This window comes from Chiloscyllium plagiosum, unplaced genomic scaffold, assembly GCF_037043375.1.
Source record: "Chiloscyllium plagiosum isolate Xiang-an unplaced genomic scaffold, Cpla_swu_hap1 HiC_scaffold_53Y, whole genome shotgun sequence".
NCBI lineage: Eukaryota > Metazoa > Chordata > Chondrichthyes > Orectolobiformes > Hemiscylliidae > Chiloscyllium > Chiloscyllium plagiosum.
The window spans coordinates 3,141,562-3,164,333 of NW_028270192.1; positions in this window are offsets into that span (position 1 = coordinate 3,141,562).

Below are 22,772 nucleotides of genomic sequence, written 5' to 3' on the forward strand. Positions count from 1 at the left end.
CCACTCTCTCTGTCCCCCCCTCTCTCTGTCCCCCCTCTCTTTCCCCCTCTATCTCTGTCCTCCTCTCTCTCAGTCCCCCCTCTCTTTCCCCCTCTCTCTCTGTCCCCCCTCTCTCTCTGTCCCCCTCTCTCACTGACCCTCTCTCTCTGTCCCCCCTCTCTCTGCCCTCCTCTCTCCATTCCCCATTCTCTGTCGCCCTCTCTCTCTCTCCCCTCTCTGTCACCATTTCTCTGTGCCCCTCTCTCTGTCCCCCCCGTCCTCCCTCTCTCTGTCCCCCCTCTCTCTGAACCCCCTCTCTCTCTCTCCCCCACACTCTGTCCCCCTCTCTCTGTCTCCCCTTTCTCTGTCCCTCCCTCTCTGTGCCCCCTTTCTCTGCCCCCCTCTCTCTGTCCCCCCCTCTCTATCCCCCCTCTCTCTGCCCCCCTCTATCTGCCCCACTCTCTCTGTGCCCCCTTTCTCTGTTCCCCTCTCTCTCTGTTGCCCTCTCTCTCTCTCCCTCTCTGTCACCGTCTCTCTGTCCTCCCTCTCTCTATCCCCCCTCTCTGCCCCCCTCTATCTGCCCCACTCTCTCTGTGCCCCCTTTCTCTGTTGCCCTCTCTCTCTCTCCCTCTCTGTCACCGTCTCTCTGTCCTCCCTCTCTCTATCCCCCCTCTCTGCCCCCCTCTATCTGCCCCACTCTCTCTGTGCCCCCTTTCTCTGTTCCCGTCTCTCTCTGTCGCCCTCTCTCTCTCCCTCTCTGTCACCGTCTCTCTGTCCCCCCTCTCTCTATCCCCCCTCTCTCTGCCCCCCCTCTATCTGCCCCACTCTCTGCCCCCTCTCTCTGTCCCCCCTCTCTCTCTGTCCCCCTCTCTCACTGTCCCACTCTCTCTGTCACCCTCTTTCTGTCCCCCCTCTCTCTGCCCTCCTCTCTCCATTCCCCATTCTCTGTCGCCTCTCTCTCTCCCCTCTCTGTCACCATTTCTCTGTCCCCCTCTCTCTGTCCTTCTCCTCTCTGTCACCCCTCTCTCTGAACCCCCACAGTCTGCCCCACTCTCTGTCCCTCTCTATCTGTCCCCCTCTCTCTGACCCCCTCAATCTCCCCGACTCTCTGTCCCTTCTATCGCCCTCTATCTCCCCCACTCTCTGTCCCCCTCTCTCTCTGCCCCCCTCTCTCTCTGCCCCTCTCTCTCTCTGTCCCCCTCTCTCCCTGTCCCCTCTCTCTCTGTACCCCCTCACTGTTCCACTCTCTCTCTGCCACCCCTCTCTCTGTCCCCCTCTGTCGCACTCTCTCTGTCCCCTCTCTGTCACCGTCTCTCTCATTCCCCCCTCTCTCTCTGTCCCCCCTCTCTCTGTCCCCACTCTCTCAGCCCCCTCTCTCTCTGTCTCCCTCTCTTTGTCCCCCCTCTCTCTCTGTCCCCCCTCGCTCTGTCCCCCCTCTCTCTGTCGCCCTCTCTCTGTCCCCCCTCTCTCTGCCCCCCTCTCTCTGCACCCCTCTATCTACCCCACTCTCTGTCCCCTCTCTCTCTGTCCCCCTCTCTCTGTCCCCTCTCTCTCTCCCCCGCGCTCTCTGACCCCCTCTCTCTGTCCCCCCCTTTTCTCTGAACCCCGTTCTCTGTCCCCCCTCACTCTGACCCCCTCACTCTTTCGCACTCTCTCTGTCTCCCTCTCTCTGTCCACCTCTCTCTGTCGCCCTCTCTCTGTTCCCCTCTCTCTGTTCCCCTCTCTCTTTCCAGCCTCTCTCTGTCCCCTCTCTCTGTCGCCCTCTCTCTGTCCCCCCTCTCTCTGTCCCTCTTCTCTCTGTCCCCCTCTCTCTGCCCCCCCCCTCTCTGTCCCCCCACTCACTGTCCCCCTCTCTCTGTACCCCCTCTCTCTCTCCCTCTCTCTGTCCCCCCTCTCTCTATACCCCCCCTCTCTCTGCCCCCTCTCTCTGTTCCCCTCTCTCTGTTCCCCTCTCTCTGTTCCCCTCTCTCTGTCACCCCTCTCTCTGTCACCCCTCTCTCTGACCCCCTCTATCTGCCCCCCTCTCTGTCCCCTCTCTCTCTCCCCTCTCTCTCTGACCCCCTCTCTCTGTCCCCCTTTTCTCTGACCCGCCTCGCTCCGTCCCTGCTTTTCTCTGACTCGCCTCTCTCTGTCGCCCTATCTTTTCCCCCCTCTCTGTCACCGTCTCTCTGTCCCCCCTCCCTCTGTCCCCCTCTCTCTATCCCCCTCTCTCTGTCGCCCTCTCTCTCCCCCTCTCTGTTTTCGTCTCTCTGTCCCCCCTCTCTCTGTCCCCCCTCGCTCTGTCCCCTCTTTCTCTGTCCCTCCCTCTCTGTCACCCTCTCTCTCCACCCTCTCTGTTACCGTCTCTCTGTCCCCCCTCTCTCTGTCCCCCCTCTCTCTGTCCCCCCTCTCTCTCTCCCCCCACTCTCTGTCCTCCCTCTCTCTGCCCCCCTTTCTCTGTCCCTCCCGCTCTGTCGCCCTCTCTCTGCTCTCTGTCTGTCATCGTCTCCTGTCCCTCCTCACTCTGTCCCCCTCTCTCTGTCCCCCCCGTCCCCCCTCTCTCTGTCCCCCCTCTCTCTGAACCCCCTCTCTCTCTCCCCCACACTCTGTCCCCCTCTCTCTGTCTCCCCTTTCTCTGTCCCTCCCTCTCTGTGCCCCCTTTCTCTGCCCCCCTCTCTCTGTCCCCCCCTCTCTATCCCCCCACTCTCTGCCCCCCTCTATCTGCCCAACTCTCTCTGTGCCCCCTTTCTCTGTTCCCCTCTCTCTGTCGCCCTCTCTCTCTCCCTCTCTGTCACCATCTCTCTGTCCTCCCTCTCTCTATCCCCCCTCTCTGCCCCCCTCTATCTGCCCCACTCTCTCTGTGCCCCCTTTCTCTGTTCCCCTCTCTCTGTTGCCCTATCTCTCTCTCCCTCTCTGTCACCGTCTCTCTGTCCTCCCTCTCTCTATCCCCCCTCTCTGCACCCCTCTATCTGCCCCACTCTCTCTGTGCCCACTTTCTCTGTTCCCCTCTCTCTGTCGCCCTCTCTCTCCCCCTCTCTGTCACCGTCTCTCTGTCCCCCCCTCTCTATCCCCGCTCTCTCTGCCCCCCCTCTATCTGCCCCTCTCTCTGTCCCCCCTCTCTCTCTGTCCCCCTCTCTCACTGACCCTCTCTCTGTCACCCCCTCTCTGTCCCCCCTCTCTCTGCCCTCCTCTCTCCATTTCCCATTCTCTGTCACCCTCTCTCTCTCCCCTCTCTGTCACCATTTCTCTGTCCCCCTCTCTCTGTCCTTCTCTTCTCTGTCACCCCTCTCTCTGAACCCCCACAGTCTGCCCCACTCTCTGTCCCTCTCTATCTGTCCCCCTCTCTCTGACCCCCTCAATCTCCCCGACTCTCTGTCCCTTCTATCGCCCTCTATCTCCCCCACTCTCTGTCCCCCTCTCTCTCTGCCCTCCTCTCTCTCTGCCCCTCTCTCTCTCTGTCCCCCTCTCTCCCTGTCCCCTCTCTCTCTGCCACCCCTCTCTCTGTCGCCCTCTCTCTGTCCCCCTCTCTCTCTGTTCCCCTCTCTCTCTGTCCCCCTCTCTCTCTGCCCTCCTCTCTCTGTCCCACTCTCTCTGTCCCCCTCTCTCTCTGCCCCCCTCTCTCTGCCCCCTCTCTCTGTCCCCCCTCTGTGTCCCGACTCTATCTGTCCGCCTCTCTCTCTGTCCCCCTCTCTCTGTCCCCCTCTCTCTGTAACCCCCTCCCTTTGTCCCCCCCCTCTGTCCCCCTCTCTCCGTCACCCTCTCTCTGTCCCCCTCTCTCTCTGCCCCCTCTCTGCCCTCTCTCTCTGCCCCCTCTCTCTCTCTCTCTCCCTCTCTCTGTCACCCTCTCTCTCTGCCCTCTCTCTCTGTCCCCCCGTCTCTGTCAACCTCACTCTGTGTCCTCTCTCTCTCTCTCTCTCTGTCCCGTACTCTCTCCGTCTCCCCACTCTATGTCCCCCTCTGTCCTCATCTCTCTCCCACCCACCTCTCTCTATCCCTCCTCTTTGTCCCCCTATCTTTCTGTCCCGCTCTCTCTGTTCCCCCATCTCTGTCCCCTCTCTCTCTCCCTCTCTCTCTGACCCTTCTCTGTCTCCCCTTCTCTCTCTCTCTGTCCCCCACTCTCTACATCACCCCATTCTCTGTCCCCCTCTCTCTGACCCCCCTCTCCCCCACTCTGTACCCCTCTCTCTGTCCCCCACTCTCTGTTCCCCTCTCTATCCCCTCTATCTCGCCCTCTCTCTCTGCCCCCCTCCCTGTCCCCCTCTCTCTCTCTGTCCCCCTCTCTCTCTGTCCCCCTCTCTCTGTCGCCCTCCTCTCTCTGCCCCATCTCTGTCACCGTCTCTCTATCCCCTCTCTCTCATTCCCCCCTATCTGTTCCCCCTCTCTCTGTCCCCTCTCTCTGTGCCTCCTCTCTGACCCGCCTCTATCTGTCCCCCCTCTCTGTCCTCCTCTCTCTCTGTCCCTCTCTCTCTGAACCCCCTCTCTCTGCCCCTCTCTCTCTGTCCCCCTCTCTCTCTGTCCCTCTCTCGCTGTACCCCCTCACTGTTCCCCTCTCTCTCTGCCCCCCTGTCTCTCTGCCCTCCTCTCTCCGTCCCACTCTCTCTGTCCCCCTCTCTCTCTGCCCCCCATCTCTCTCTGTCCCCCTCTCTCTGTCCCCTCTCTCTCTGCCCTCTCTCTGCCACCTCTCACTGCCCCCACTCTCTCTGTCCCCTCTCTCTGTCACCCTCTCTCTCTCTCTGCCCCCTCTCTCTCTGCCCCCCTCTCTGTCCCCCTCTCTCCGTATCCTCTCTCTCCCCGCTCTCTGACGCCACTCTGTCGTCCGCTCTCTCTGTCCCCCTCTCTCTCTCTATCTGTCCACCACTCTCTCCATCTCCCCACTCTCTGTCCCCCTCTCTCTCCCACCCGCATCTCTCTATCCCTCCTCTTTGTCCCCCTCTCTCTCTGTCCCCCTCTCTCTCAGTCCCGCTCTCTCTGTTCCCCCATCTCTGTCCCCCTCTCTTTCCCACCCACCTCGCTCTCTGTCCCCCCTCACTCTGACCCCCTCACTCTTTCGCACTCTCTCTGTCTCCCTCTCTCTGTCCACCTCTCTCTGTCGCCCTCTCTCTGTTCCCCTCTCTCTGTTCCCCTCTCTCTTTCCAGCCTCTCTCTGTCCCCTCTCTCTGTCGCCCTCTCTCTGTCCCCCCTCTCTCTGTCCCTCTTCTCTCTGTCCCCCTCTCTCTGCCCCCCCCCTCTCTGTCCCCCCACTCACTGTCCCCCTCTCTCTGTACCCCCTCTCTCTCTCCCTCTCTCTGTCCCCCCTCTCTCTATACCCCCCCTCTCTCTGCCCCCTCTCTCTGTTCCCCTCTCTCTGTTCCCCTCTCTCTGTTCCCCTCTCTCTGTCACCCCTCTCTCTGTCACCCCTCTCTCTGACCCCCTCTATCTGCCCCCCTCTCTGTCCCCTCTCTCTCTCCCCTCTCTCTCTGACCCCCTCTCTCTGTCCCCCTTTTCTCTGACCCGCCTCGCTCCGTCCCTGCTTTTCTCTGACTCGCCTCTCTCTGTCGCCCTATCTTTTCCCCCCTCTCTGTCACCGTCTCTCTGTCCCCCCTCCCTCTGTCCCCCTCTCTCTATCCCCCTCTCTCTGTCGCCCTCTCTCTCCCCCTCTCTGTTTTCGTCTCTCTGTCCCCCCTCTCTCTGTCCCCCCTCGCTCTGTCCCCTCTTTCTCTGTCCCTCCCTCTCTGTCACCCTCTCTCTCCACCCTCTCTGTTACCGTCTCTCTGTCCCCCCTCTCTCTGTCCCCCCTCTCTCTGTCCCCCCTCTCTCTCTCCCCCCACTCTCTGTCCTCCCTCTCTCTGCCCCCCCTTTCTCTGTCCCTCCCGCTCTGTCGCCCTCTCTCTGCTCTCTGTCTGTCATCGTCTCCTGTCCCTCCTCACTCTGTCCCCCTCTCTCTGTCCCCCCCGTCCCCCCTCTCTCTGTCCCCCCTCTCTCTGAACCCCCTCTCTCTCTCCCCCACACTCTGTCCCCCTCTCTCTGTCTCCCCTTTCTCTGTCCCTCCCTCTCTGTGCCCCCTTTCTCTGCCCCCCTCTCTCTGTCCCCCCCTCTCTATCCCCCCACTCTCTGCCCCCCTCTATCTGCCCAACTCTCTCTGTGCCCCCTTTCTCTGTTCCCCTCTCTCTGTCGCCCTCTCTCTCTCCCTCTCTGTCACCATCTCTCTGTCCTCCCTCTCTCTATCCCCCCTCTCTGCCCCCCTCTATCTGCCCCACTCTCTCTGTGCCCCCTTTCTCTGTTCCCCTCTCTCTGTTGCCCTATCTCTCTCTCCCTCTCTGTCACCGTCTCTCTGTCCTCCCTCTCTCTATCCCCCCTCTCTGCACCCCTCTATCTGCCCCACTCTCTCTGTGCCCACTTTCTCTGTTCCCCTCTCTCTGTCGCCCTCTCTCTCCCCCTCTCTGTCACCGTCTCTCTGTCCCCCCCTCTCTATCCCCGCTCTCTCTGCCCCCCCTCTATCTGCCCACTCTCTGCCCCTCTCTCTGTCCCCCCTCTCTCTCTGTCCCCCTCTCTCACTGACCCTCTCTCTGTCACCCCCTCTCTGTCCCCCCTCTCTCTGCCCTCCTCTCTCCATTTCCCATTCTCTGTCACCCTCTCTCTCTCCCCTCTCTGTCACCATTTCTCTGTCCCCCTCTCTCTGTCCTTCTCTTCTCTGTCACCCCTCTCTCTGAACCCCCACAGTCTGCCCCACTCTCTGTCCCTCTCTATCTGTCCCCCTCTCTCTGACCCCCTCAATCTCCCCGACTCTCTGTCCCTTCTATCGCCCTCTATCTCCCCCACTCTCTGTCCCCCTCTCTCTCTGCCCTCCTCTCTCTCTGCCCCTCTCTCTCTCTGTCCCCCTCTCTCCCTGTCCCCTCTCTCTCTGCCACCCCTCTCTCTGTCGCCCTCTCTCTGTCCCCCTCTCTCTCTGTTCCCCTCTCTCTCTGTCCCCCTCTCTCTCTGCCCTCCTCTCTCTGTCCCACTCTCTCTGTCCCCCTCTCTCTCTGCCCCCCTCTCTCTGCCCCCTCTCTCTGTCCCCCCTCTGTGTCCCGACTCTATCTGTCCGCCTCTCTCTCTGTCCCCCTCTCTCTGTCCCCCTCTCTCTGTAACCCCCTCCCTTTGTCCCCCCCCTCTGTCCCCCTCTCTCCGTCACCCTCTCTCTGTCCCCCTCTCTCTCTGCCCCCTCTCTGCCCTCTCTCTCTGCCCCCTCTCTCTCTCTCTCTCCCTCTCTCTGTCACCCTCTCTCTCTGCCCTCTCTCTCTGTCCCCCCGTCTCTGTCAACCTCACTCTGTGTCCTCTCTCTCTCTCTCTCTCTGTCCCGTACTCTCTCCGTCTCCCCACTCTATGTCCCCCTCTGTCCTCATCTCTCTCCCACCCACCTCTCTCTATCCCTCCTCTTTGTCCCCCTATCTTTCTGTCCCGCTCTCTCTGTTCCCCCATCTCTGTCCCCTCTCTCTCTCCCTCTCTCTCTGACCCTTCTCTGTCTCCCCTTCTCTCTCTCTCTGTCCCCCACTCTCTACATCACCCCATTCTCTGTCCCCCTCTCTCTGACCCCCCTCTCCCCCACTCTGTACCCCTCTCTCTGTCCCCCACTCTCTGTTCCCCTCTCTATCCCCTCTATCTCGCCCTCTCTCTCTGCCCCCCTCCCTGTCCCCCTCTCTCTCTCTGTCCCCCTCTCTCTCTGTCCCCCTCTCTCTGTCGCCCTCCTCTCTCTGCCCCATCTCTGTCACCGTCTCTCTATCCCCTCTCTCTCATTCCCCCCTATCTGTTCCCCCTCTCTCTGTCCCCTCTCTCTGTGCCTCCTCTCTGACCCGCCTCTATCTGTCCCCCCTCTCTGTCCTCCTCTCTCTCTGTCCCCCTCTCTCTGTCCCCCCCTCTCTCTCTGTCTCCCCCTCTCTCTCTGTCCCCCCTCTCTCTCTGTCCCCCTCTCTCGCTGTACCCCCTCACTGTTCCCCTCTCTCTCTGCCCCCCTGTCTCTCTGCCCTCCTCTCTCCGTCCCACTCTCTCTGTCCCCCTCTCTCTCTGCCCCCCATCTCTCTCTGTCCCCCTCTCTCTGTCCCCTCTCTCTCTGCCCTCTCTCTGCCACCTCTCACTGCCCCCACTCTCTCTGTCCCCTCTCTCTGTCACCCTCTCTCTCTCTCTGCCCCCTCTCTCTCTGCCCCCCTCTCTGTCCCCCTCTCTCCGTATCCTCTCTCTCCCCGCTCTCTGACGCCACTCTGTCGTCCGCTCTCTCTGTCCCCCTCTCTCTCTCTATCTGTCCACCACTCTCTCCATCTCCCCACTCTCTGTCCCCCTCTCTCTCCCACCCGCATCTCTCTATCCCTCCTCTTTGTCCCCCTCTCTCTCTGTCCCCCTCTCTCTCAGTCCCGCTCTCTCTGTTCCCCCATCTCTGTCCCCCTCTCTTTCCCACCCACCTCGCTCTCTGTCCCCCCTCTCTCTGTCCCCCCTCTCTCTGTCCCGCGCTCTCCCCCTCTCTCTTTGTCCCCCTCTCGCTCTGCCCCCTCTCTCTGACCCCTCTCTCTGTCCCTCTCTCTCTGTCCACTCTATCTCTCCCCCCTCTCTGTCCCCCCCTCTCTCTCTGTCCGCCACCCTCTCCATCCCCCCACTCTCTGTCCCCCTCTCTCTCCCCGCTCTCTCTGTATCCTCTCTCTCTCCCCGCTCTCTGACCCCCTCTCTGTCGTCCGCTCTCTCTGTCCCCCTCTCTCTCTCTATCTGTCCACCACTCTCTCCATCTCCCCACTCTCTGTCCCCCTCTCTCACCCACCCGCATCTCTCTATCCCTCCTCTTTGTCCCCCTGTCTCTCTGTCCCCCTCTCTCTCAGTCCCGCTCTCTCTGTTCCCCCATCTCTGTCCCCCTCTCTCTCCCACCCACCTCTCTCTCTGTCTCCCCCTCTCTCTGTCCCCCCTCTCTCTGTCCCCTCTCTCTGTCACCCTCTCTCTCTGCCCTCTCTATCTGTCCCCCTCTCTCTCTGTCCCCCTCTCTCTCTGCCCCCCCTCTCTCTGCCCCCCTCTCTCTGTCCCCCTCTCTCTGTCCTCCTCTCTCTGTATGCTCTCTCTCTCTCCCCGCTCTCTGACGCCTCTCTGTCGCCCGCGCTCTCTGTCCCCCTCTCTATCTGTCCACCACTCTCTCCATCTCCCCACTCTCTGTCCCCCTCTGTCCCCTCTCTCCCACCCGCATCTCTTTATCCCTCCTCTTTGTCCCCCTCTCTCTCTGCCCCCCTCTCTCTCAGTCCCGCTCTCTCTGTTCCCCCATCTCTGTCCCCCTCTCTCTCCCACCCACCTTTCTCTCTGTCTCCCCCTCTCTCTGTCCCCCTCTCTCTGTCCCCCCTCTCTCTGTCCCCTCTCTCTCTGTCCCCCTCTCTCTCTGTCCCCCTCTCTCTCTGCCCCCCTCTCTTTCTGCCCCCTCTCTCTGCCCCCACTCTCTCTGTCCCTCTCTCTCTGTCCACTCTATCTCTCCCCCCTCTCTGTCCCCCCATCTCTCTCCATCCCCCCACTCTCTGTCCCCCTCTCTCTGACATCCCATCTCCCCCACTCTGTACCCCTCTCTCTGTTCCCACTCTCTGACCCCCTCTATCTCCCCAACTCTCTGCCTCCCTCTCTCTGTCTCCCCTCTCTCTGTCCCTCTCTCTCTGTCCCCCTCTGTCTGCCCCCATCTCTCTCTGCCCCTCTCTCTCTATCTCCCCCACTTTTTGCTCCCCCTCTCTCTCTCTGCCGAGGAGAAAGTGAGGTCTGCAGATGCTGGAGATCAGAGATGGAAATGTGTTGCTGGAAAAGCGCAGCAGGTCAGGCAGCATCCAGGGAACAGGAAAATCGACGTTTCGGGCATTAGCCCTTCTTCAACCTCTCACCCTCGGAACGCGCAGCCCTCCACTCACTCCATTGCAACCCCAACCTCACTATCAAACCAGCTGACAAGGGAGGCGCAGTAGTAGTTTGGCGCACCGACCTCTACACCGCTGAGGCCAAACGCCAGCTCGCAGACACCTCCTCCTACTGCCCCCTTGACCATGATGCCACCCCCCACCACCAAACCATCATCTCCCAGACCGTCCATAACCTCATCACCTCAGGGGACCTCCCATCCACTTCCTCCAACCTCATAGTCCCACAACCCCGCACCGCCCGTTTCTACCTCCTGCCCAAAATCCACAAACCTGACTGCCCCGGCCGACCCATTGTTTCCGCCTGCTCCTGCCCCACCGAACTCATCTCCGCATACCTTGACACCGTCCTGTCCCCCTTAGTCCAAGAACTCCCCACCTACGTTCGGGACACCACCCACGCCCTCCATCTGCTCCATGATTTTCGCTTCCCCTGTCCCCATCGCCTTATTTTCACCATGGACATCCAGTCCCTGTACACCTCCATCCCCCATCACGAAGGACTCAAAGCCCTCCGCTTCTTTCTTTCCCACCGTACCGACCAGTACCCTTCCACTGACACTAGCCTCATTCCTGAAGCAGGGCTAATGCCCGAAACGTCGATTCTCCTGGTCCCTAGATGCTGCCTGACCTGCTGCGCTTTTCCAGCAACACATTTCCACCTCTCTCTCTGCCCCCCCTGTCTCTGGCCTCCTCTCTCTCTGGCCCCCTCTCTCTCTGTTCCCCCATTTCTGCCCCCCTCACTCTCCCACCCACCTCTCTCTCTGTCTCCCCCTCTCTCTCTGTCCCCTCTCTCTGTCACCCTCTCTCTCTGCCCCCTCTCTCTCTGCTCCCTTTCTCTCTGCCCCCCTCTCTCTGTCCCCCTCTCTCTGTCCCCCTCTCTCTGTAACCTCTCTCTCTCCCGGCTCTCTGACGCCTCTCTGTCGCCCGCTCTCTCTGTCCCCCTCTCTCTCTCTATCTGTCCACCACTCTCTCCATCTCCCCACTCTCTGTCCCCCTCTGTCCCCCTCTCTCACCCACCCGCATCTCTCTATCCCTCCTCTTTGTCCCCCTCTCTCTCTGTCCCCCTCTCTCTCAGTCCAACTCTCTCTGTTCCCCCATCTCTGTCCCCCTCTCTCTCCCACCCACCTCTCTCTCTGTCCCCCCCTTTCTCTGTCCTCCTCTCTCTCTGTCCCCTCTCTCTCTGTCCCCCTCTCTCTCTGTCCCCCTCTCTCTCTGCCCCCTCTCTCTGCCCCCTCTCTCTGTTCCCACTCTCTGACCCCCTCTATCTCCCCAACTCTCTGCCTCCCTCTCTCTGTCCCCCTCTCTCTATCCCCCTCTCTCTCTGTCCCCTTTCTCTCTATCTTCCCCACTCTCTGTTCCCCCTCTCTCTCTGCCCCCCTGTCTCTGGCCTCCTCTCTCTTTGGCCCCCTCTCTCTCTGGCCCCCTATCTCTGTCGCCCTCTCTCTGACCCCCTCTCTCTCTGACCCCCTCTCTGTCCCCCGCTTTCTGTCCCCCTCTCTCAGTCGCCCTCTCTCTGACCCCCACTCTCTCACACCCGCCTCTCCCTGTACCACCTCACTGTCCCCCTCTCTCGCTGTCGCCCCTCTCTCTGTCCCTCTCTCTCTCTGTCGCCCTCTCTCTGTCCCCTCTCTCTCTCCCCCAATCTCTGACCTCCTCTCTGTTGCCCTCTCTCTGCCCCCATTCTCTCTGCCACCCCGACCCCTCTCTCTGTCCCCTCTCTCTCTGTCTCCCTCTCTCTGCCCCCCCTCTCTCTGTCACCGTCTCTCTATCCCCCCTCTCTCTGTTCCCCCTTTCTCTGTCCCCCCTCTCTCTGTCCCCCCCTGCCCCCTCTCTCTCTGCCCCTCTCTCTCTGTCCCCCTCTCTCTCTGTCCTCCTCTGTCTCTGTCCCCCTCTCTGTGTCTCCTCTTTCTGCCCCCTTCTCTCTCTGTCCCCTCTCTCTCTCTGACCCCCTCTCTCTCTGACTCCCTCTATCTCCCCCACTCTCTGTCCCCCTCTCTCTCTGTCCCCCTCTCTCTGTCCCCCTCTCTCTGTCGCCATCTCTCTGTCCCCCTCTCTCTCTGTCCCCTCTCTCTCTATCTCCCCCACTCTCTGTTCCCCCTCTCTCTCTGCCTCTCACTCTCTGCCCCCCTGTCTCTGGCCTCCTCTCCCTTTGGCCCCCTCTCTCTCTGGCCCCCTCTCTCTGTCGCCCTCTCTCTGCCCCCTCTCTCCCTGTCCTCCTATCTGCACCCCCCTCTCTGTCGCCTCTTTCTGCCCCCCTCTCTCTCTGTCCCCCTCTCCCTCTGACCCCCTCTCTCTCTCCCCCGCTCTCTGTCCCCCTCTCTCTGTCACCCTCTCTCTGACCACCACTCCCTCACACCCGCCTCTCCCTGTACCACCTCACTGTTCCCCCTCTCTCTGTCGCCCCTCTCTCTGTCGCCATCTCTCTGTCCCCCTCTCTCTCTGCCCCCTCCCTCTCTCTGCCCCCTCTCTCTCTGCCCCCTCTCTCTGCCCCTCTCTCTCTGCCCCCTCTCTCTCTGTCCCCCTCTCTCTGTCCCCTCCCTCTCCCCCGCTCTCTGACCCCTTCTCTGTCGACCTCTCTCTGTCCCCCCCTCTCTCTCTATCCCCCACTCTCTCCATCCCCCCACTCTCTGTCCCCCTCTCTCTGACCCCTTCTCTCCCTCACACTGTAGCCCTCTCTCTGTCTCTCTCTGACCCCTCTCTCTGTTCCCCCTCTCTTTGTCCCCCCCTCTCTCTGTCCCCACCCTCTCTGTCGCCCCCTCTCTCTGACCCCTTCTCTCTCTGTCCTCCTCTGTCTCTGTCCCCCTCTCTCTGTCTCCTCTTTCTGCTCCCTTCTCTCTCTGTCCCCCCCTCTCTCTGACCCCCTCTCTCTCTGACCCTCTCTATCTCCCCCACTCTCTGTCCCCCTCTCTCTCTGTCGCCGTCTCTCTGTCGCCGTCTCTCTGTCCCCCTCTATCTGTCCCGTCTCTCTCCCTCGCTCTCTGACCCCCTCTCTGTTGCCCTCTCTCTGTCCCCGCTCTCTCTGCTCCCCCGACCTCTCTCTCTGTCCCCTTCTCTCTGTTCCCCTCTCTCTGTTCCCCTCTCTCTGCCCCCTCTCTCTGTCCCCCTCACTCCTGTCACCCTCACTCTGTCCCCTCTCTCTCTCCCTCCTCCGCTCTTTGACCCCCTCTTTGTCCCCCTCTCTCTCTGCCCCCCTCTCTGTCCCCCTCTATCTGTCTCCCTCTCTCTATCCCCTCTCTCTTCCCCCTCTCTCTCCCGCGCTCTCTGCCCCCCTCTGTCCCCCCAATCTCTGTCCCCCTCTCTCTGACCCCCTCTCTCTCCCCCACTCTGTAGCCCTCTCTCTGTCTCCCTCTCTCTGCCACCTCTCTGTCACCGTCTCTCTATTCCCCCTCTCTCTGTCGCCTCTTTCTGCCCCCCTCTCTCTCTGTCCCCCTCTCCCTCTGACCCCCTCTCTCTCTCCCCCGCTCTCTGTCCCCCTCTCTCTGTCGCCCTCTCTCTGACCACCACTCTCTCACACCCGCCTCTCCCTGTACCACCTCACTGTCCCCCCTCTCTCTGTCGCCCCTCTCTCTGTCGCCATCTCTCTGTCCCCCTCTCTCTCTGCCCCCTCTCTCTCTCTGCCCTCTCTCTCTCTGCCCCCTCTCTCTCTGCCCCCTCTCTCTCTGCCCCCTCTCTCTCTGTCCCCCTCTCTCTGTCCCCTCCCTCTCCCCCGCTCTCTGACCCTTTCTCTGTCGCCCTCTCTCTGCCCCCTCTCTCTCTGCCCCCCTCTCTGTCCCCCTCTCTCTCTCTATCCCCGACTCTCTCCATCCCCGCACTCTCTGTCCTCCTCTCTCTGACCCCCTCTCTCCCTCACACTGTACCCCTCTCTCTGTCTCTCTCTGTCCCCTCTCTCTGTTCCCACTCTCTTTGTCCCCCCCCCCTCTTTGTCCCCACCCTCTCTGTTGCCCCCTCTCTCTGACCCCTTCTCTCTCTGCCCTCTCACTGTCCCTCCTCTCTCTGTCCCTCCTCTCTCTTTTCCCCCCCCTCTCTCTCTGGCCCCCTCTCTCTCTGACCCCCTCTCTCTCTGACCCCCTCTCTCTCTGACCCCTTCTCTGTCCCCCTCTCTCTGTCGCCTGCTCTCAGTCGCCCTCCCTCTGACCCCCACTCTCTCACACCCGCCTCTCCCTGTACCACCTCACTGTCCCCCTCTCTCGCTGTCGTCCCTCTCTCTGTCCCCTCTCTCTCTCGCCCGCCTTCTGACCCCCTCTCTGTTGCCCTGTCTCTGCCCCCACTCTCTCTGCGCCCCTGACCCCTCTCTCTGTCCCCTATCTCTCTCCCCCGCTCTCTGTCCCCCTCTCTGTTACCCTCTCTCTGCCCCCTTCTCTCTGCCCCCCTCTCTGTCCCCCTCTCTCTGTCCCCCTCTCTCTATCCCACTCTCACTGACCCCTCTCTCTCTCTCCCGCTCTCTCTGCCCCCCTCTCTGTCCCTCCACTCTCTGTCCCCCTCTCTCTGACCCCCTCTCTCTCCCCCACTCTGTACCCCTCTCTCTGTCTCCCTCTCTCTGCCTCCGCTCTGTCACCGTCTCTCTATTCCCTCTCTCTCTGTCCCCCCCTCTCTGTCCCCCCCTCTCTCTGACCCCTTCTCTCTCTGTCCTCCTCTCTCTGTCCCTCCTCTCTCTGTCCCGCCTCTCTCTTTCACCCTCTCTCTCTCTGGCCCCCTCTCTCTCTGACCCCCTCCCTGTCCCCCCTCTCTCTGTCCCCCTCTCTCTGTCGCCCGCTCTCAGTCGCCCTCTCTCTGACCCCCACTCTCTCACACCCGCCTCTCCCTGTACCACCTCACTGTCCCCCTCTCTCGCTGTCGCCCCTCTCTCTCTCGCCGTCTCTCTGTCCCCCCCTCTCTCTGTCCCCCTCTCTCTCTGTCCCCCCTCTCTGTTGCCCTCTCTCTGCCCCACTCTCTCTGCCCCCGACCCCTCTCTCTGTCCCCTCTCTCTCCCACCCTCTCTGTCCCCTCTCTCTCTCCCCCGCTCTCTGACCCCCTCTCTGTTGCCCTCTCTCTGCCCCACTCTCTCTGCCCGCCGACCCCTCTCTCTGTCCCCTCTCTCTCCCACCCTCTCTGTCCCCTCTCTCTCTACCCCGCTCTCTGACCCCCTCTCTGTTGCCCTCTCTCTGCCCCACTCTCTCTGCCCCCCGACCCCTCTCTCTGTCCCCCTCTCTCTCTCTGTCCCCCTCTCTCTCTGTCTAAATCTCTCTGCCCCCCTCTCTGTGTCTCTCTGCCCCCCTCTCTGTATTCCCCTCTCTCTTTTCCCCTCTCTCTCTGCCCCCCTCTCTCTCTGTCCCCCTCTCTCTCTGTCCCCCCCTGTTTCTGCCCCTCTCTCTCTGACCCCCCCCCCCGCCCCCCCCTCTCTCTGCCCCTCTCTCTCTCTCTCGGTACCCTCTCTTTCTGTCCACTCTCTCTCTGTACCCTCTCTCTCTGTCTCCCTCTCTCTCTGTCCCCCTCTCTCTGTTCCACTCATCTCTGTCGCCCTCTCTCTGACCCCCCTCTCTCTGTCCCACTCTCTCTGTCCCCCTCTCTCTCTGACCCCCCTCTCTCTGTCCCACTCTCTCTGTCCCCCTCTCTCTCTGTCCCCTCTCTCTCTGTCTCCCTCTCTCTCTGTCTCCCCTCTCTCTGTCTCCCTCTCTCTCTGTCTCCCCCACTCTGTCCCCCTCTCCCTCTCGCTGTCTTTCTGCCCCCTCTCTCTGTCCCCCTCACTCTCTGCCCCCCTCTATCTACCCCACTCTCTGTCCTCCACCCTCTGTCTGTCGCCCTCTCTCTGTCCCCCTCTGTCTCCTACCCGCCTCTCTCTATCCCCCTCTTTGTCCCCCTCTCTCTCTGTACCCCTCTCTCTGTTCCCTCTCTCTCTGACCCCCTCTCTCTCCCACCCGCCTCTCTCTCTGTCCCCATCTCTCTGTCCGCCTCTCTCTCTGTCCCCCTCTCTCTGTCCCCCTCTCTCTGTTCCCCTTTCTCTCTGGCCCCCTCTGTGTCACCCTCTCTCTGCCCCCTTCTCTCTGCCCCCCTCTCTGTCCCCCTCTCTCTCTGTCTCCCTCTCTCTCTGTCCCCCACTCTCTCCATCCCCCCACTCTGTGTCCCCCTCTCTCCCCCCACTCAGTACTCCTCTCTGTCCACCTCTCTCTCTGTCCCCCTCTCTCTCTCTGTCCCCCACTCTCTCCATCCCCCCACTCTCTATCCCCTCTCTCTGTCCCGTCTATCTCCCCCTCTCTCTGTCCTCTTCTTTCTGTCCCCCTCTCTCTGTCCCTTATCTCTTTTCCTCACTCTGTTACCCTCTCTCTGCCCCCTTTTCTCTGTCCCCCACTCTCTCCATCCCCACACTCTCTGTCCTCCTCTCTCTATCCCCCTCTCTCCTCCCCACTCTGTACCCCTCTCTGTCCCCCACTCTCTGTCCCCCTCTCTCTGTCCCCTTCTCTCTGTCCCCTCTATCACCCCCTTTCTCTGTCCCCCTCTCTCTGACCCCTCTATCTCCCCCACGCTCTTTGCCCCTCTCTCTGTCGCCTCTTTCTGCCCCCCTCTCTCTCTGCCCCCCTCTCTCTCTGACCCCCTCTATCTCCCCATTCTCTGACCCTCACTCTCTCCCACCCACCTCTCTGTATACCCCCTCACTGTCCCCCTCTCTCTCTGTCACCCCTCTCGTTTTGTCCCCCTCTCTCACTGTCCCCCCTCTCTCTGTCCCCCTCTATCTCTGTCCCCCTCTCTCTCTGCCCCCCTCTCTCTGTGCCCCCTCTCTCTCTGTCCCTCTCTCTCTGCCCTCTCTGTCTCTGCCCCCTCTCTCTGTCTCCCCGTCTCTCTTTCCCCCTCTCTCTGTCCCCCTCTCTCTGTCCCCTCTCTCTTCCCCCACTGTCTGACCCCCTCTCTGTCGCCCTCTCTCTGTCCCCCTCTCTCTGTCCCCCTCTCTCTGTCCCCCACTCTCTCCATTCAACCACTCTCTGTCCCCCCTCTCTGTCCCCCTCTCTCTGTACCCCTCTCTCTGTCCCCTTCTCTCTGTCACCGTCTCTCTGTGACCATCTATCTGTACCCCCCTCTCTCTGTTCCCCCTCTCTCTGTCCCCTCTCTCTCTCTCCCCCACTCTCTCTGTCCCCCTCTCTCTGCCCCGTCTATCTCTCCCCTGCTCTCTGCCCCCCTCTGTCGCCCTCTCCCTGTTCCCTCTCTCTCTGTCCCCCTTCTCTCTCTATCCCCCACTCTCTCCATCCCCCACTCTCTGTCCCCCTCTCTCTGACCCCCCTCTCTCCCTCCAACTCTGTACCCCCTCTCTGTCCCCTCTCTCTGTCCCCCTCTATATCCCCCTCTCTCTGTGCTACTCTCTCTGTCGCCCATTCACTGCCCCTTCACCCTCCCACCAGCCTCTCTCTTTCCCCCCTCTCACTGTCCCCCTCTCTCTCTGCCCTCCTCTCTCTCTGTCCCCCTCTCTCTCTGTACCCCTCTCTCTGTTCCCCCTTCTCTCTGTCGCCATCTCTCTGTCCCCCTCTCTCTCTGTCCCCCTCTCTCTCTGACCCCCTCTCTCCCTGACACCCCTCTATCTCCCCCACTCTCGGTGTCCCTCTCTCTCTGTCCCCCTCTCTCTGACACCGTCTGTCTCCCCCCTCTCTGTCACCTTCTCTCTGTCCCCCTCTCTCTGACACCCTCTATCTCCCCCCTTTCTCTGTCCCCCCTCTCTCTGTGCCCCTCTCTCTGTCCCCCCTCTCTCTGTCGCCCTCTCTCATTATGTCCTCCCCTATTTCTCTCTCTCCCTCCCTCACCTTATCTCTCCATTCCCTCTCTCTCTCCCTCTGTCTCTCCCTGCTCCTTCGCTCTCTCTCCATCTTCTCTCACTCTCGATCCCCTACCTTCGTCTCTCTCTCTCTCCCCACCTCCCTCCGTTTCTCTCAGACTCATCCTCTCTCCCTCCTGTCCTGCCCTTCCTCTCTCTCTGACACACTCTGTCTCCCTGGTCCTTCCCTCTCCCTCTAACCTAGAGACTGGGTGTTTGTGGTGAGGCTGCGTGTGGGGGTGGGGGTGAGATGATTGAGAGATGTGGGAAGTGGGGAAATTGGGGTAGAGACGGAATTGCGGGAGGGAGACAGGTGGCAGGAGAGAGAGGGTGAGGGGGAGAGAGAAGAATGGAGGCAGGTGGAGAAACTCATGTTGGGGGTGTGTGAGAGAGAGAGGGGGAGAGTGAGGCAGAAAGAATAGTGGAGGCAGGTGGAGAAACCGGGGTTGGGGGGGTGTCTGAGAGGGGACCAGAGAGAGTGAAAGGGAGAGGTGGTGCGAGAGAGACAGTGTGCAGAAAGAGAGAGAGAGGGAGAGAATTGAGGAGGAAGAGTGGGGGAGAGGAAATGGGGAGGCCAGGTTGGAGTGAGGGGGTGTCAGAGGGAGTTAAACCCAGCTCCTGAGCTCAGGGCCCGGTGCCCTTGTAGGGGATGGTGTAATTTTTAAATCATTAACTGCTGTAGTAAGCACATAGTAAGTACAAAGCCACCATTTTAGTCTTCTCTACCCTGTAGTAAGCACGAGCAGACACTCCCCCAGATTTTCATGAATGGAACAATGGAAACAGCTTTCCTCGTGGCTGAGGGACCGCCCACAACCACGGCTGTACGTCATCATCCATATAAGGGAGAAGCGGGGAACTCGAACACTGATTGGCTGGGTGAATAACCAAATAATCTCATCCATCAGGAGGACAGTGGGGAACTTTAACACTGATTGGCTGAGACAGTAGAAGGCCCCGCCCACTCCTACATGTATATAACGTGCGGGGATTACAATCTGTGTGTGTGCCTCGTGGGAAGCCATTGAGGTCACACCCGGTTCTGCAGAATTGAATAAATAGTTTTGGACGAACTCCTCCGTGTCTTTGTTCTTGGGAAGGGAAGCAGAGTGCCTGATGGGGGGTCGCAGAGTCCCCTATCTTGCACACCCTCCACTTCCCTGAGGATCAGGACTTGGGGCTGAGTCTGTCTCTCTCCAGCTCAGCTTCTCCAACACAAAGACACACAACAACATCAGTCACTCTGCTGCTCGGCACGCTTTAATCAACATTTTTATTGGTTACAAATGGAAGTGATGGATACAGTCAGTGGGATGGTGCCTTTTCTCACTGGCCCCTGAGTTGTGAGAAACATTGAAATGTTTCCCTGTAACCCTCCTGTGGGATAAGGATGGACAAACCAGCGCTACCCTCAGTCTGTTACCATAGCGACAGGCTGCTCCATCGCTGGAACATTGAACTGAAATGAGAAAATCCCGGATGGTGTGATTAATGAGGGAATTTGATGGATGGATGGATCTGGGTGAAGGGACATTTCAGCACATTCTTCAGCTGCTGCCTGAACTTAGTCTGGGTCACGGCATAAATCACGGTGTTTGTGCAGCAACTGAGGAGCTGCAGCATGAAGCTCAATTCCTGCACAAACCAATTGAGATACACAGACCCATACCCAATATACCACATCCGTCTCCATATAGAAAACACCATGAATGTTGACCATAACAGGATGAAATTGGCCGAGATCACAAACAGTAAAATGATAGATTTTTTTCGGTTTCTCATTTCAGTGTCAGACTGAGCGTCCCCATTGGTGTGAGTGCGGAGTCTCCTGCGGGCTCTGCTGGTCACTACAATGTGTCTGACAGTGAGAACATTGAGCAGCAGAACCAGGAGAAATGGGGCACACGGGGTTAGAATGTGGTGGAGGGACTCGATTGTGACCCAGACAATGGAGGATAGAGCACCGTCTGTTACATCACAAAACCAGGGGACGTTCCACAGCCAATACTGAGCCGTGAGCATAAAATACCAGGAAATGTTCTTTAAACAGCTCAGCACAGTCACTGCTCCCAGAACCACAGCCGCCGTCTTCTCACTGCAATATTTACTTTTCAGCTTCTGGCAACAAATGGCCACAAACCGATCAAAGGTGAAAGTGATGGTGAACCAGACAGAGCAGTGAGTGGCTGCATAAAGCAGGACGGCGTGGATATTACACAGGGGGACGGAGTCCCTCAGGAAATAAAACTGATCCCGATAAACAATGGGAATGTGTCTCAGGATCAGGTCGAGGATAATGACCAGGAGATCCGCCGCTGCCATGGCCCCCAGGTAACGTCTGACACATGGAGACAATCCACAATCTTTATAAAGCAGGACGTAGATGGTCACTACATTAACTGTGAGGAAGGAAAACAAACCCATTATCCATCAGCCTGGAGGCAAAGGGACCCGTTTGATCGGGGACCCAGTGAGATTTCCAAATGTGTCCCTGTATTCAGGGATTTATTAAAATAATTGGAGATGGAATAACAAATGGGAAGGTCAGAATTACTGACAAAAATGGGTCATAAACCACAAGAAACCCTCCCTTCCCAAACACACACAGACACATCCATAAGGACAGATGGTTTCTAGAACATTCCCACACACTCGATCACCCGAGAGCAGACACAAGTCACTCCTTCCCAGTTCCTAATACGGATGGTGGGAACGTCGCTGTCCTGAAGGATTCTCTCCCAGTTTCATGAAGACAAACGGAGTTTGGGAATTTCTGTACTTCGGTGTAAATTGTGTTCGATCCTGTGTCGTGGAGAAATGTAAACGCAGGGAAAACGTATTCACCCCTTTAACTGCCTGAGGGGCCTTCAGAACAGTGTCTCCCTCTCCCTGGAACGGGATCTCTTCCCTCGGGATCTTATCGTTTGTTCAATTCACTGACGTCCGGCCGTTCACAAACAATGTCAGGGACAGAACGTTCCGGGGAATGTCAGTTATAGAATGTTGGGGACAGAACGTTCCGGGGAATGTCGGTTATAGAATGTCAGGGAGAGAACGTTCCGGGGAATGTCAGTTATAGAATGTCGGGGACAGAACGTTCCGGAGAATGTCGGTTATAGAATGTCAGGGACAGAACGTTCCGGGGAATGTCAGTTATAGAATGTTGGGGACAGAACGTTCCGGGGAATGTCGGTTATAGAATGTTGGGGACAGAACGTTCCGGGGAATGTCAGTTATAGAATGTCGGGGACAGAACGTTCCGGAGAATGTCGGTTATAGAATGTCAGGGACAGAACGTTCCGGGGAATGTCAGTTATAGAGTGTCAGGGACAGAACGTTCCGGGGAGTGTCAGTTATAGAATGTCGGGGACAGAAGGTTCCGGGGAATGTCAGTTATAGAATGTTGGGGACAGAACGTTCCGGAGAATGTCGGTTATAGAATGTCGGGGACAGAACGTTCCGGGGAGTGTCAGTTATAGAATGTCGGGGACAGAACGTTCCGGAGAATGTCGGTTATAGAATGTCAGGGACAGAACGTTCCGGGGAATGTCAGTTATAGAATGTTGGGGACAGAACGTTCCGGGGAATGTCGGTTATAGAATGTCAGGGAGAGAACGTTCCGGGGAATGTCAGTTATAGAATGTCGGGGACAGAACGTTCCGGAGAATGTCGGTTATAGAATGTCAGGGACAGAACGTTCCGGGGAATGTCAGTTATAGAGTGTCAGGGACAGAACGTTCCGGGGAGTGTCAGTTATAGAATGTCGGGGACAGAACGTTCCGGGGAATGTCAGTTATAGAATGTTGGGGACAGAACGTTCCGGGGAATGTCAGTTATAGAGTGTCAGGGACAGAACGTTCCGGGGAATGTCAGTTATAGAATGTTGGGGACAGAATGTTCCGGAGAATGTCGGTTATAGAATGTCAGGGAGAGAACGTTCCGGGGAATGTCAGTTATAGAATGTCGGGGACAGAACGTTCCGGAGAATGTCGGTTATAGAATGTCAGGGACAGAACGTTCCGGGGAATGGCAGTTATAGAATGTCGGGGACAGAACGTTCCGGGGAATGTCAGTTATAGAATGTTGGGGACAGAATGTTCCGGGGAATGTCAGTTATAGAATGTCAGGGACAGAACGTTCCGGGGAATGTCAGTTATAGAATGTCAGGGACAGAACGTTCCGGGGAATGGCCGTTATAGAGTGTCGGGGACAGAACGTTCCGGGGAATGTCAGTTATAGAATGTCGGGGACAGAACGTTCCGGGGAATGTCAGTTATAGAATGTTGGGGACAGAATGTTCCGGGGAATGTCAGTTATAGAATGTCAGGGACAGAACGTTCCGGGGAATGTCAGTTATAGAATGTCAGGGACAGAACGTTCCGGGGAATGGCCGTTATAGAGTGTCGGGGACAGAACGTTCCGGGGAATGTCAGTTATAGAATGTCGGGGACAGAACGTTCCGGAGAATGTCGGTTATAGAATGTCGGGGACAGAACGTTCCGGTTATAGAGTGTCGGGGACAGAACGTTCCGGGGAATGTCAGTTATAGAATGTCGGGGACAGAACGTTCCGGGGAATGTCAGTTATAGAATGTCGGGGACAGAACGTTCCGGGGAACCCCTTGACCTGTCCATGACCTTTACCCCCTACCCACCCCACCAACATGATGTACCTGGACACACACTAACATTAATGGGGTGAGAGACGGAGGGTCCAATCACAGGAATGGGAACTAAAGGCATTGCCAAATCAGCTGAAATGGTTAGATATACCACATTCTCAATCCACCTCACAGAACCAGCCCAGACACTATCAACCCAGAGGGAGATATCTGTTCACTGTGGAACACTGTGCAGACCAGGCCAGTGTCCTGCTCAGTACAGTCCAGCAATCTGTCCAGATTCATCCATTGCACTGGTCAATACAATTCAGTTATCTGTCCAGAGTGGAGCACTGCACAGATCAGATCAGGGCATTGGTCTATAAACCCAGACCATATATCTGTCCAGGGCAGTGAGCTGTGCAGATCACAGCAGTGCATTATCTATAAAACTCAACCAGATAGTCTGACCAGCACAGCGACGTGCGCAGTGATCACCTGTGAATTAATCTATAAGCCAGGAGCAGTTACCCTCCCACCATGTAGGACTGTGTACCCC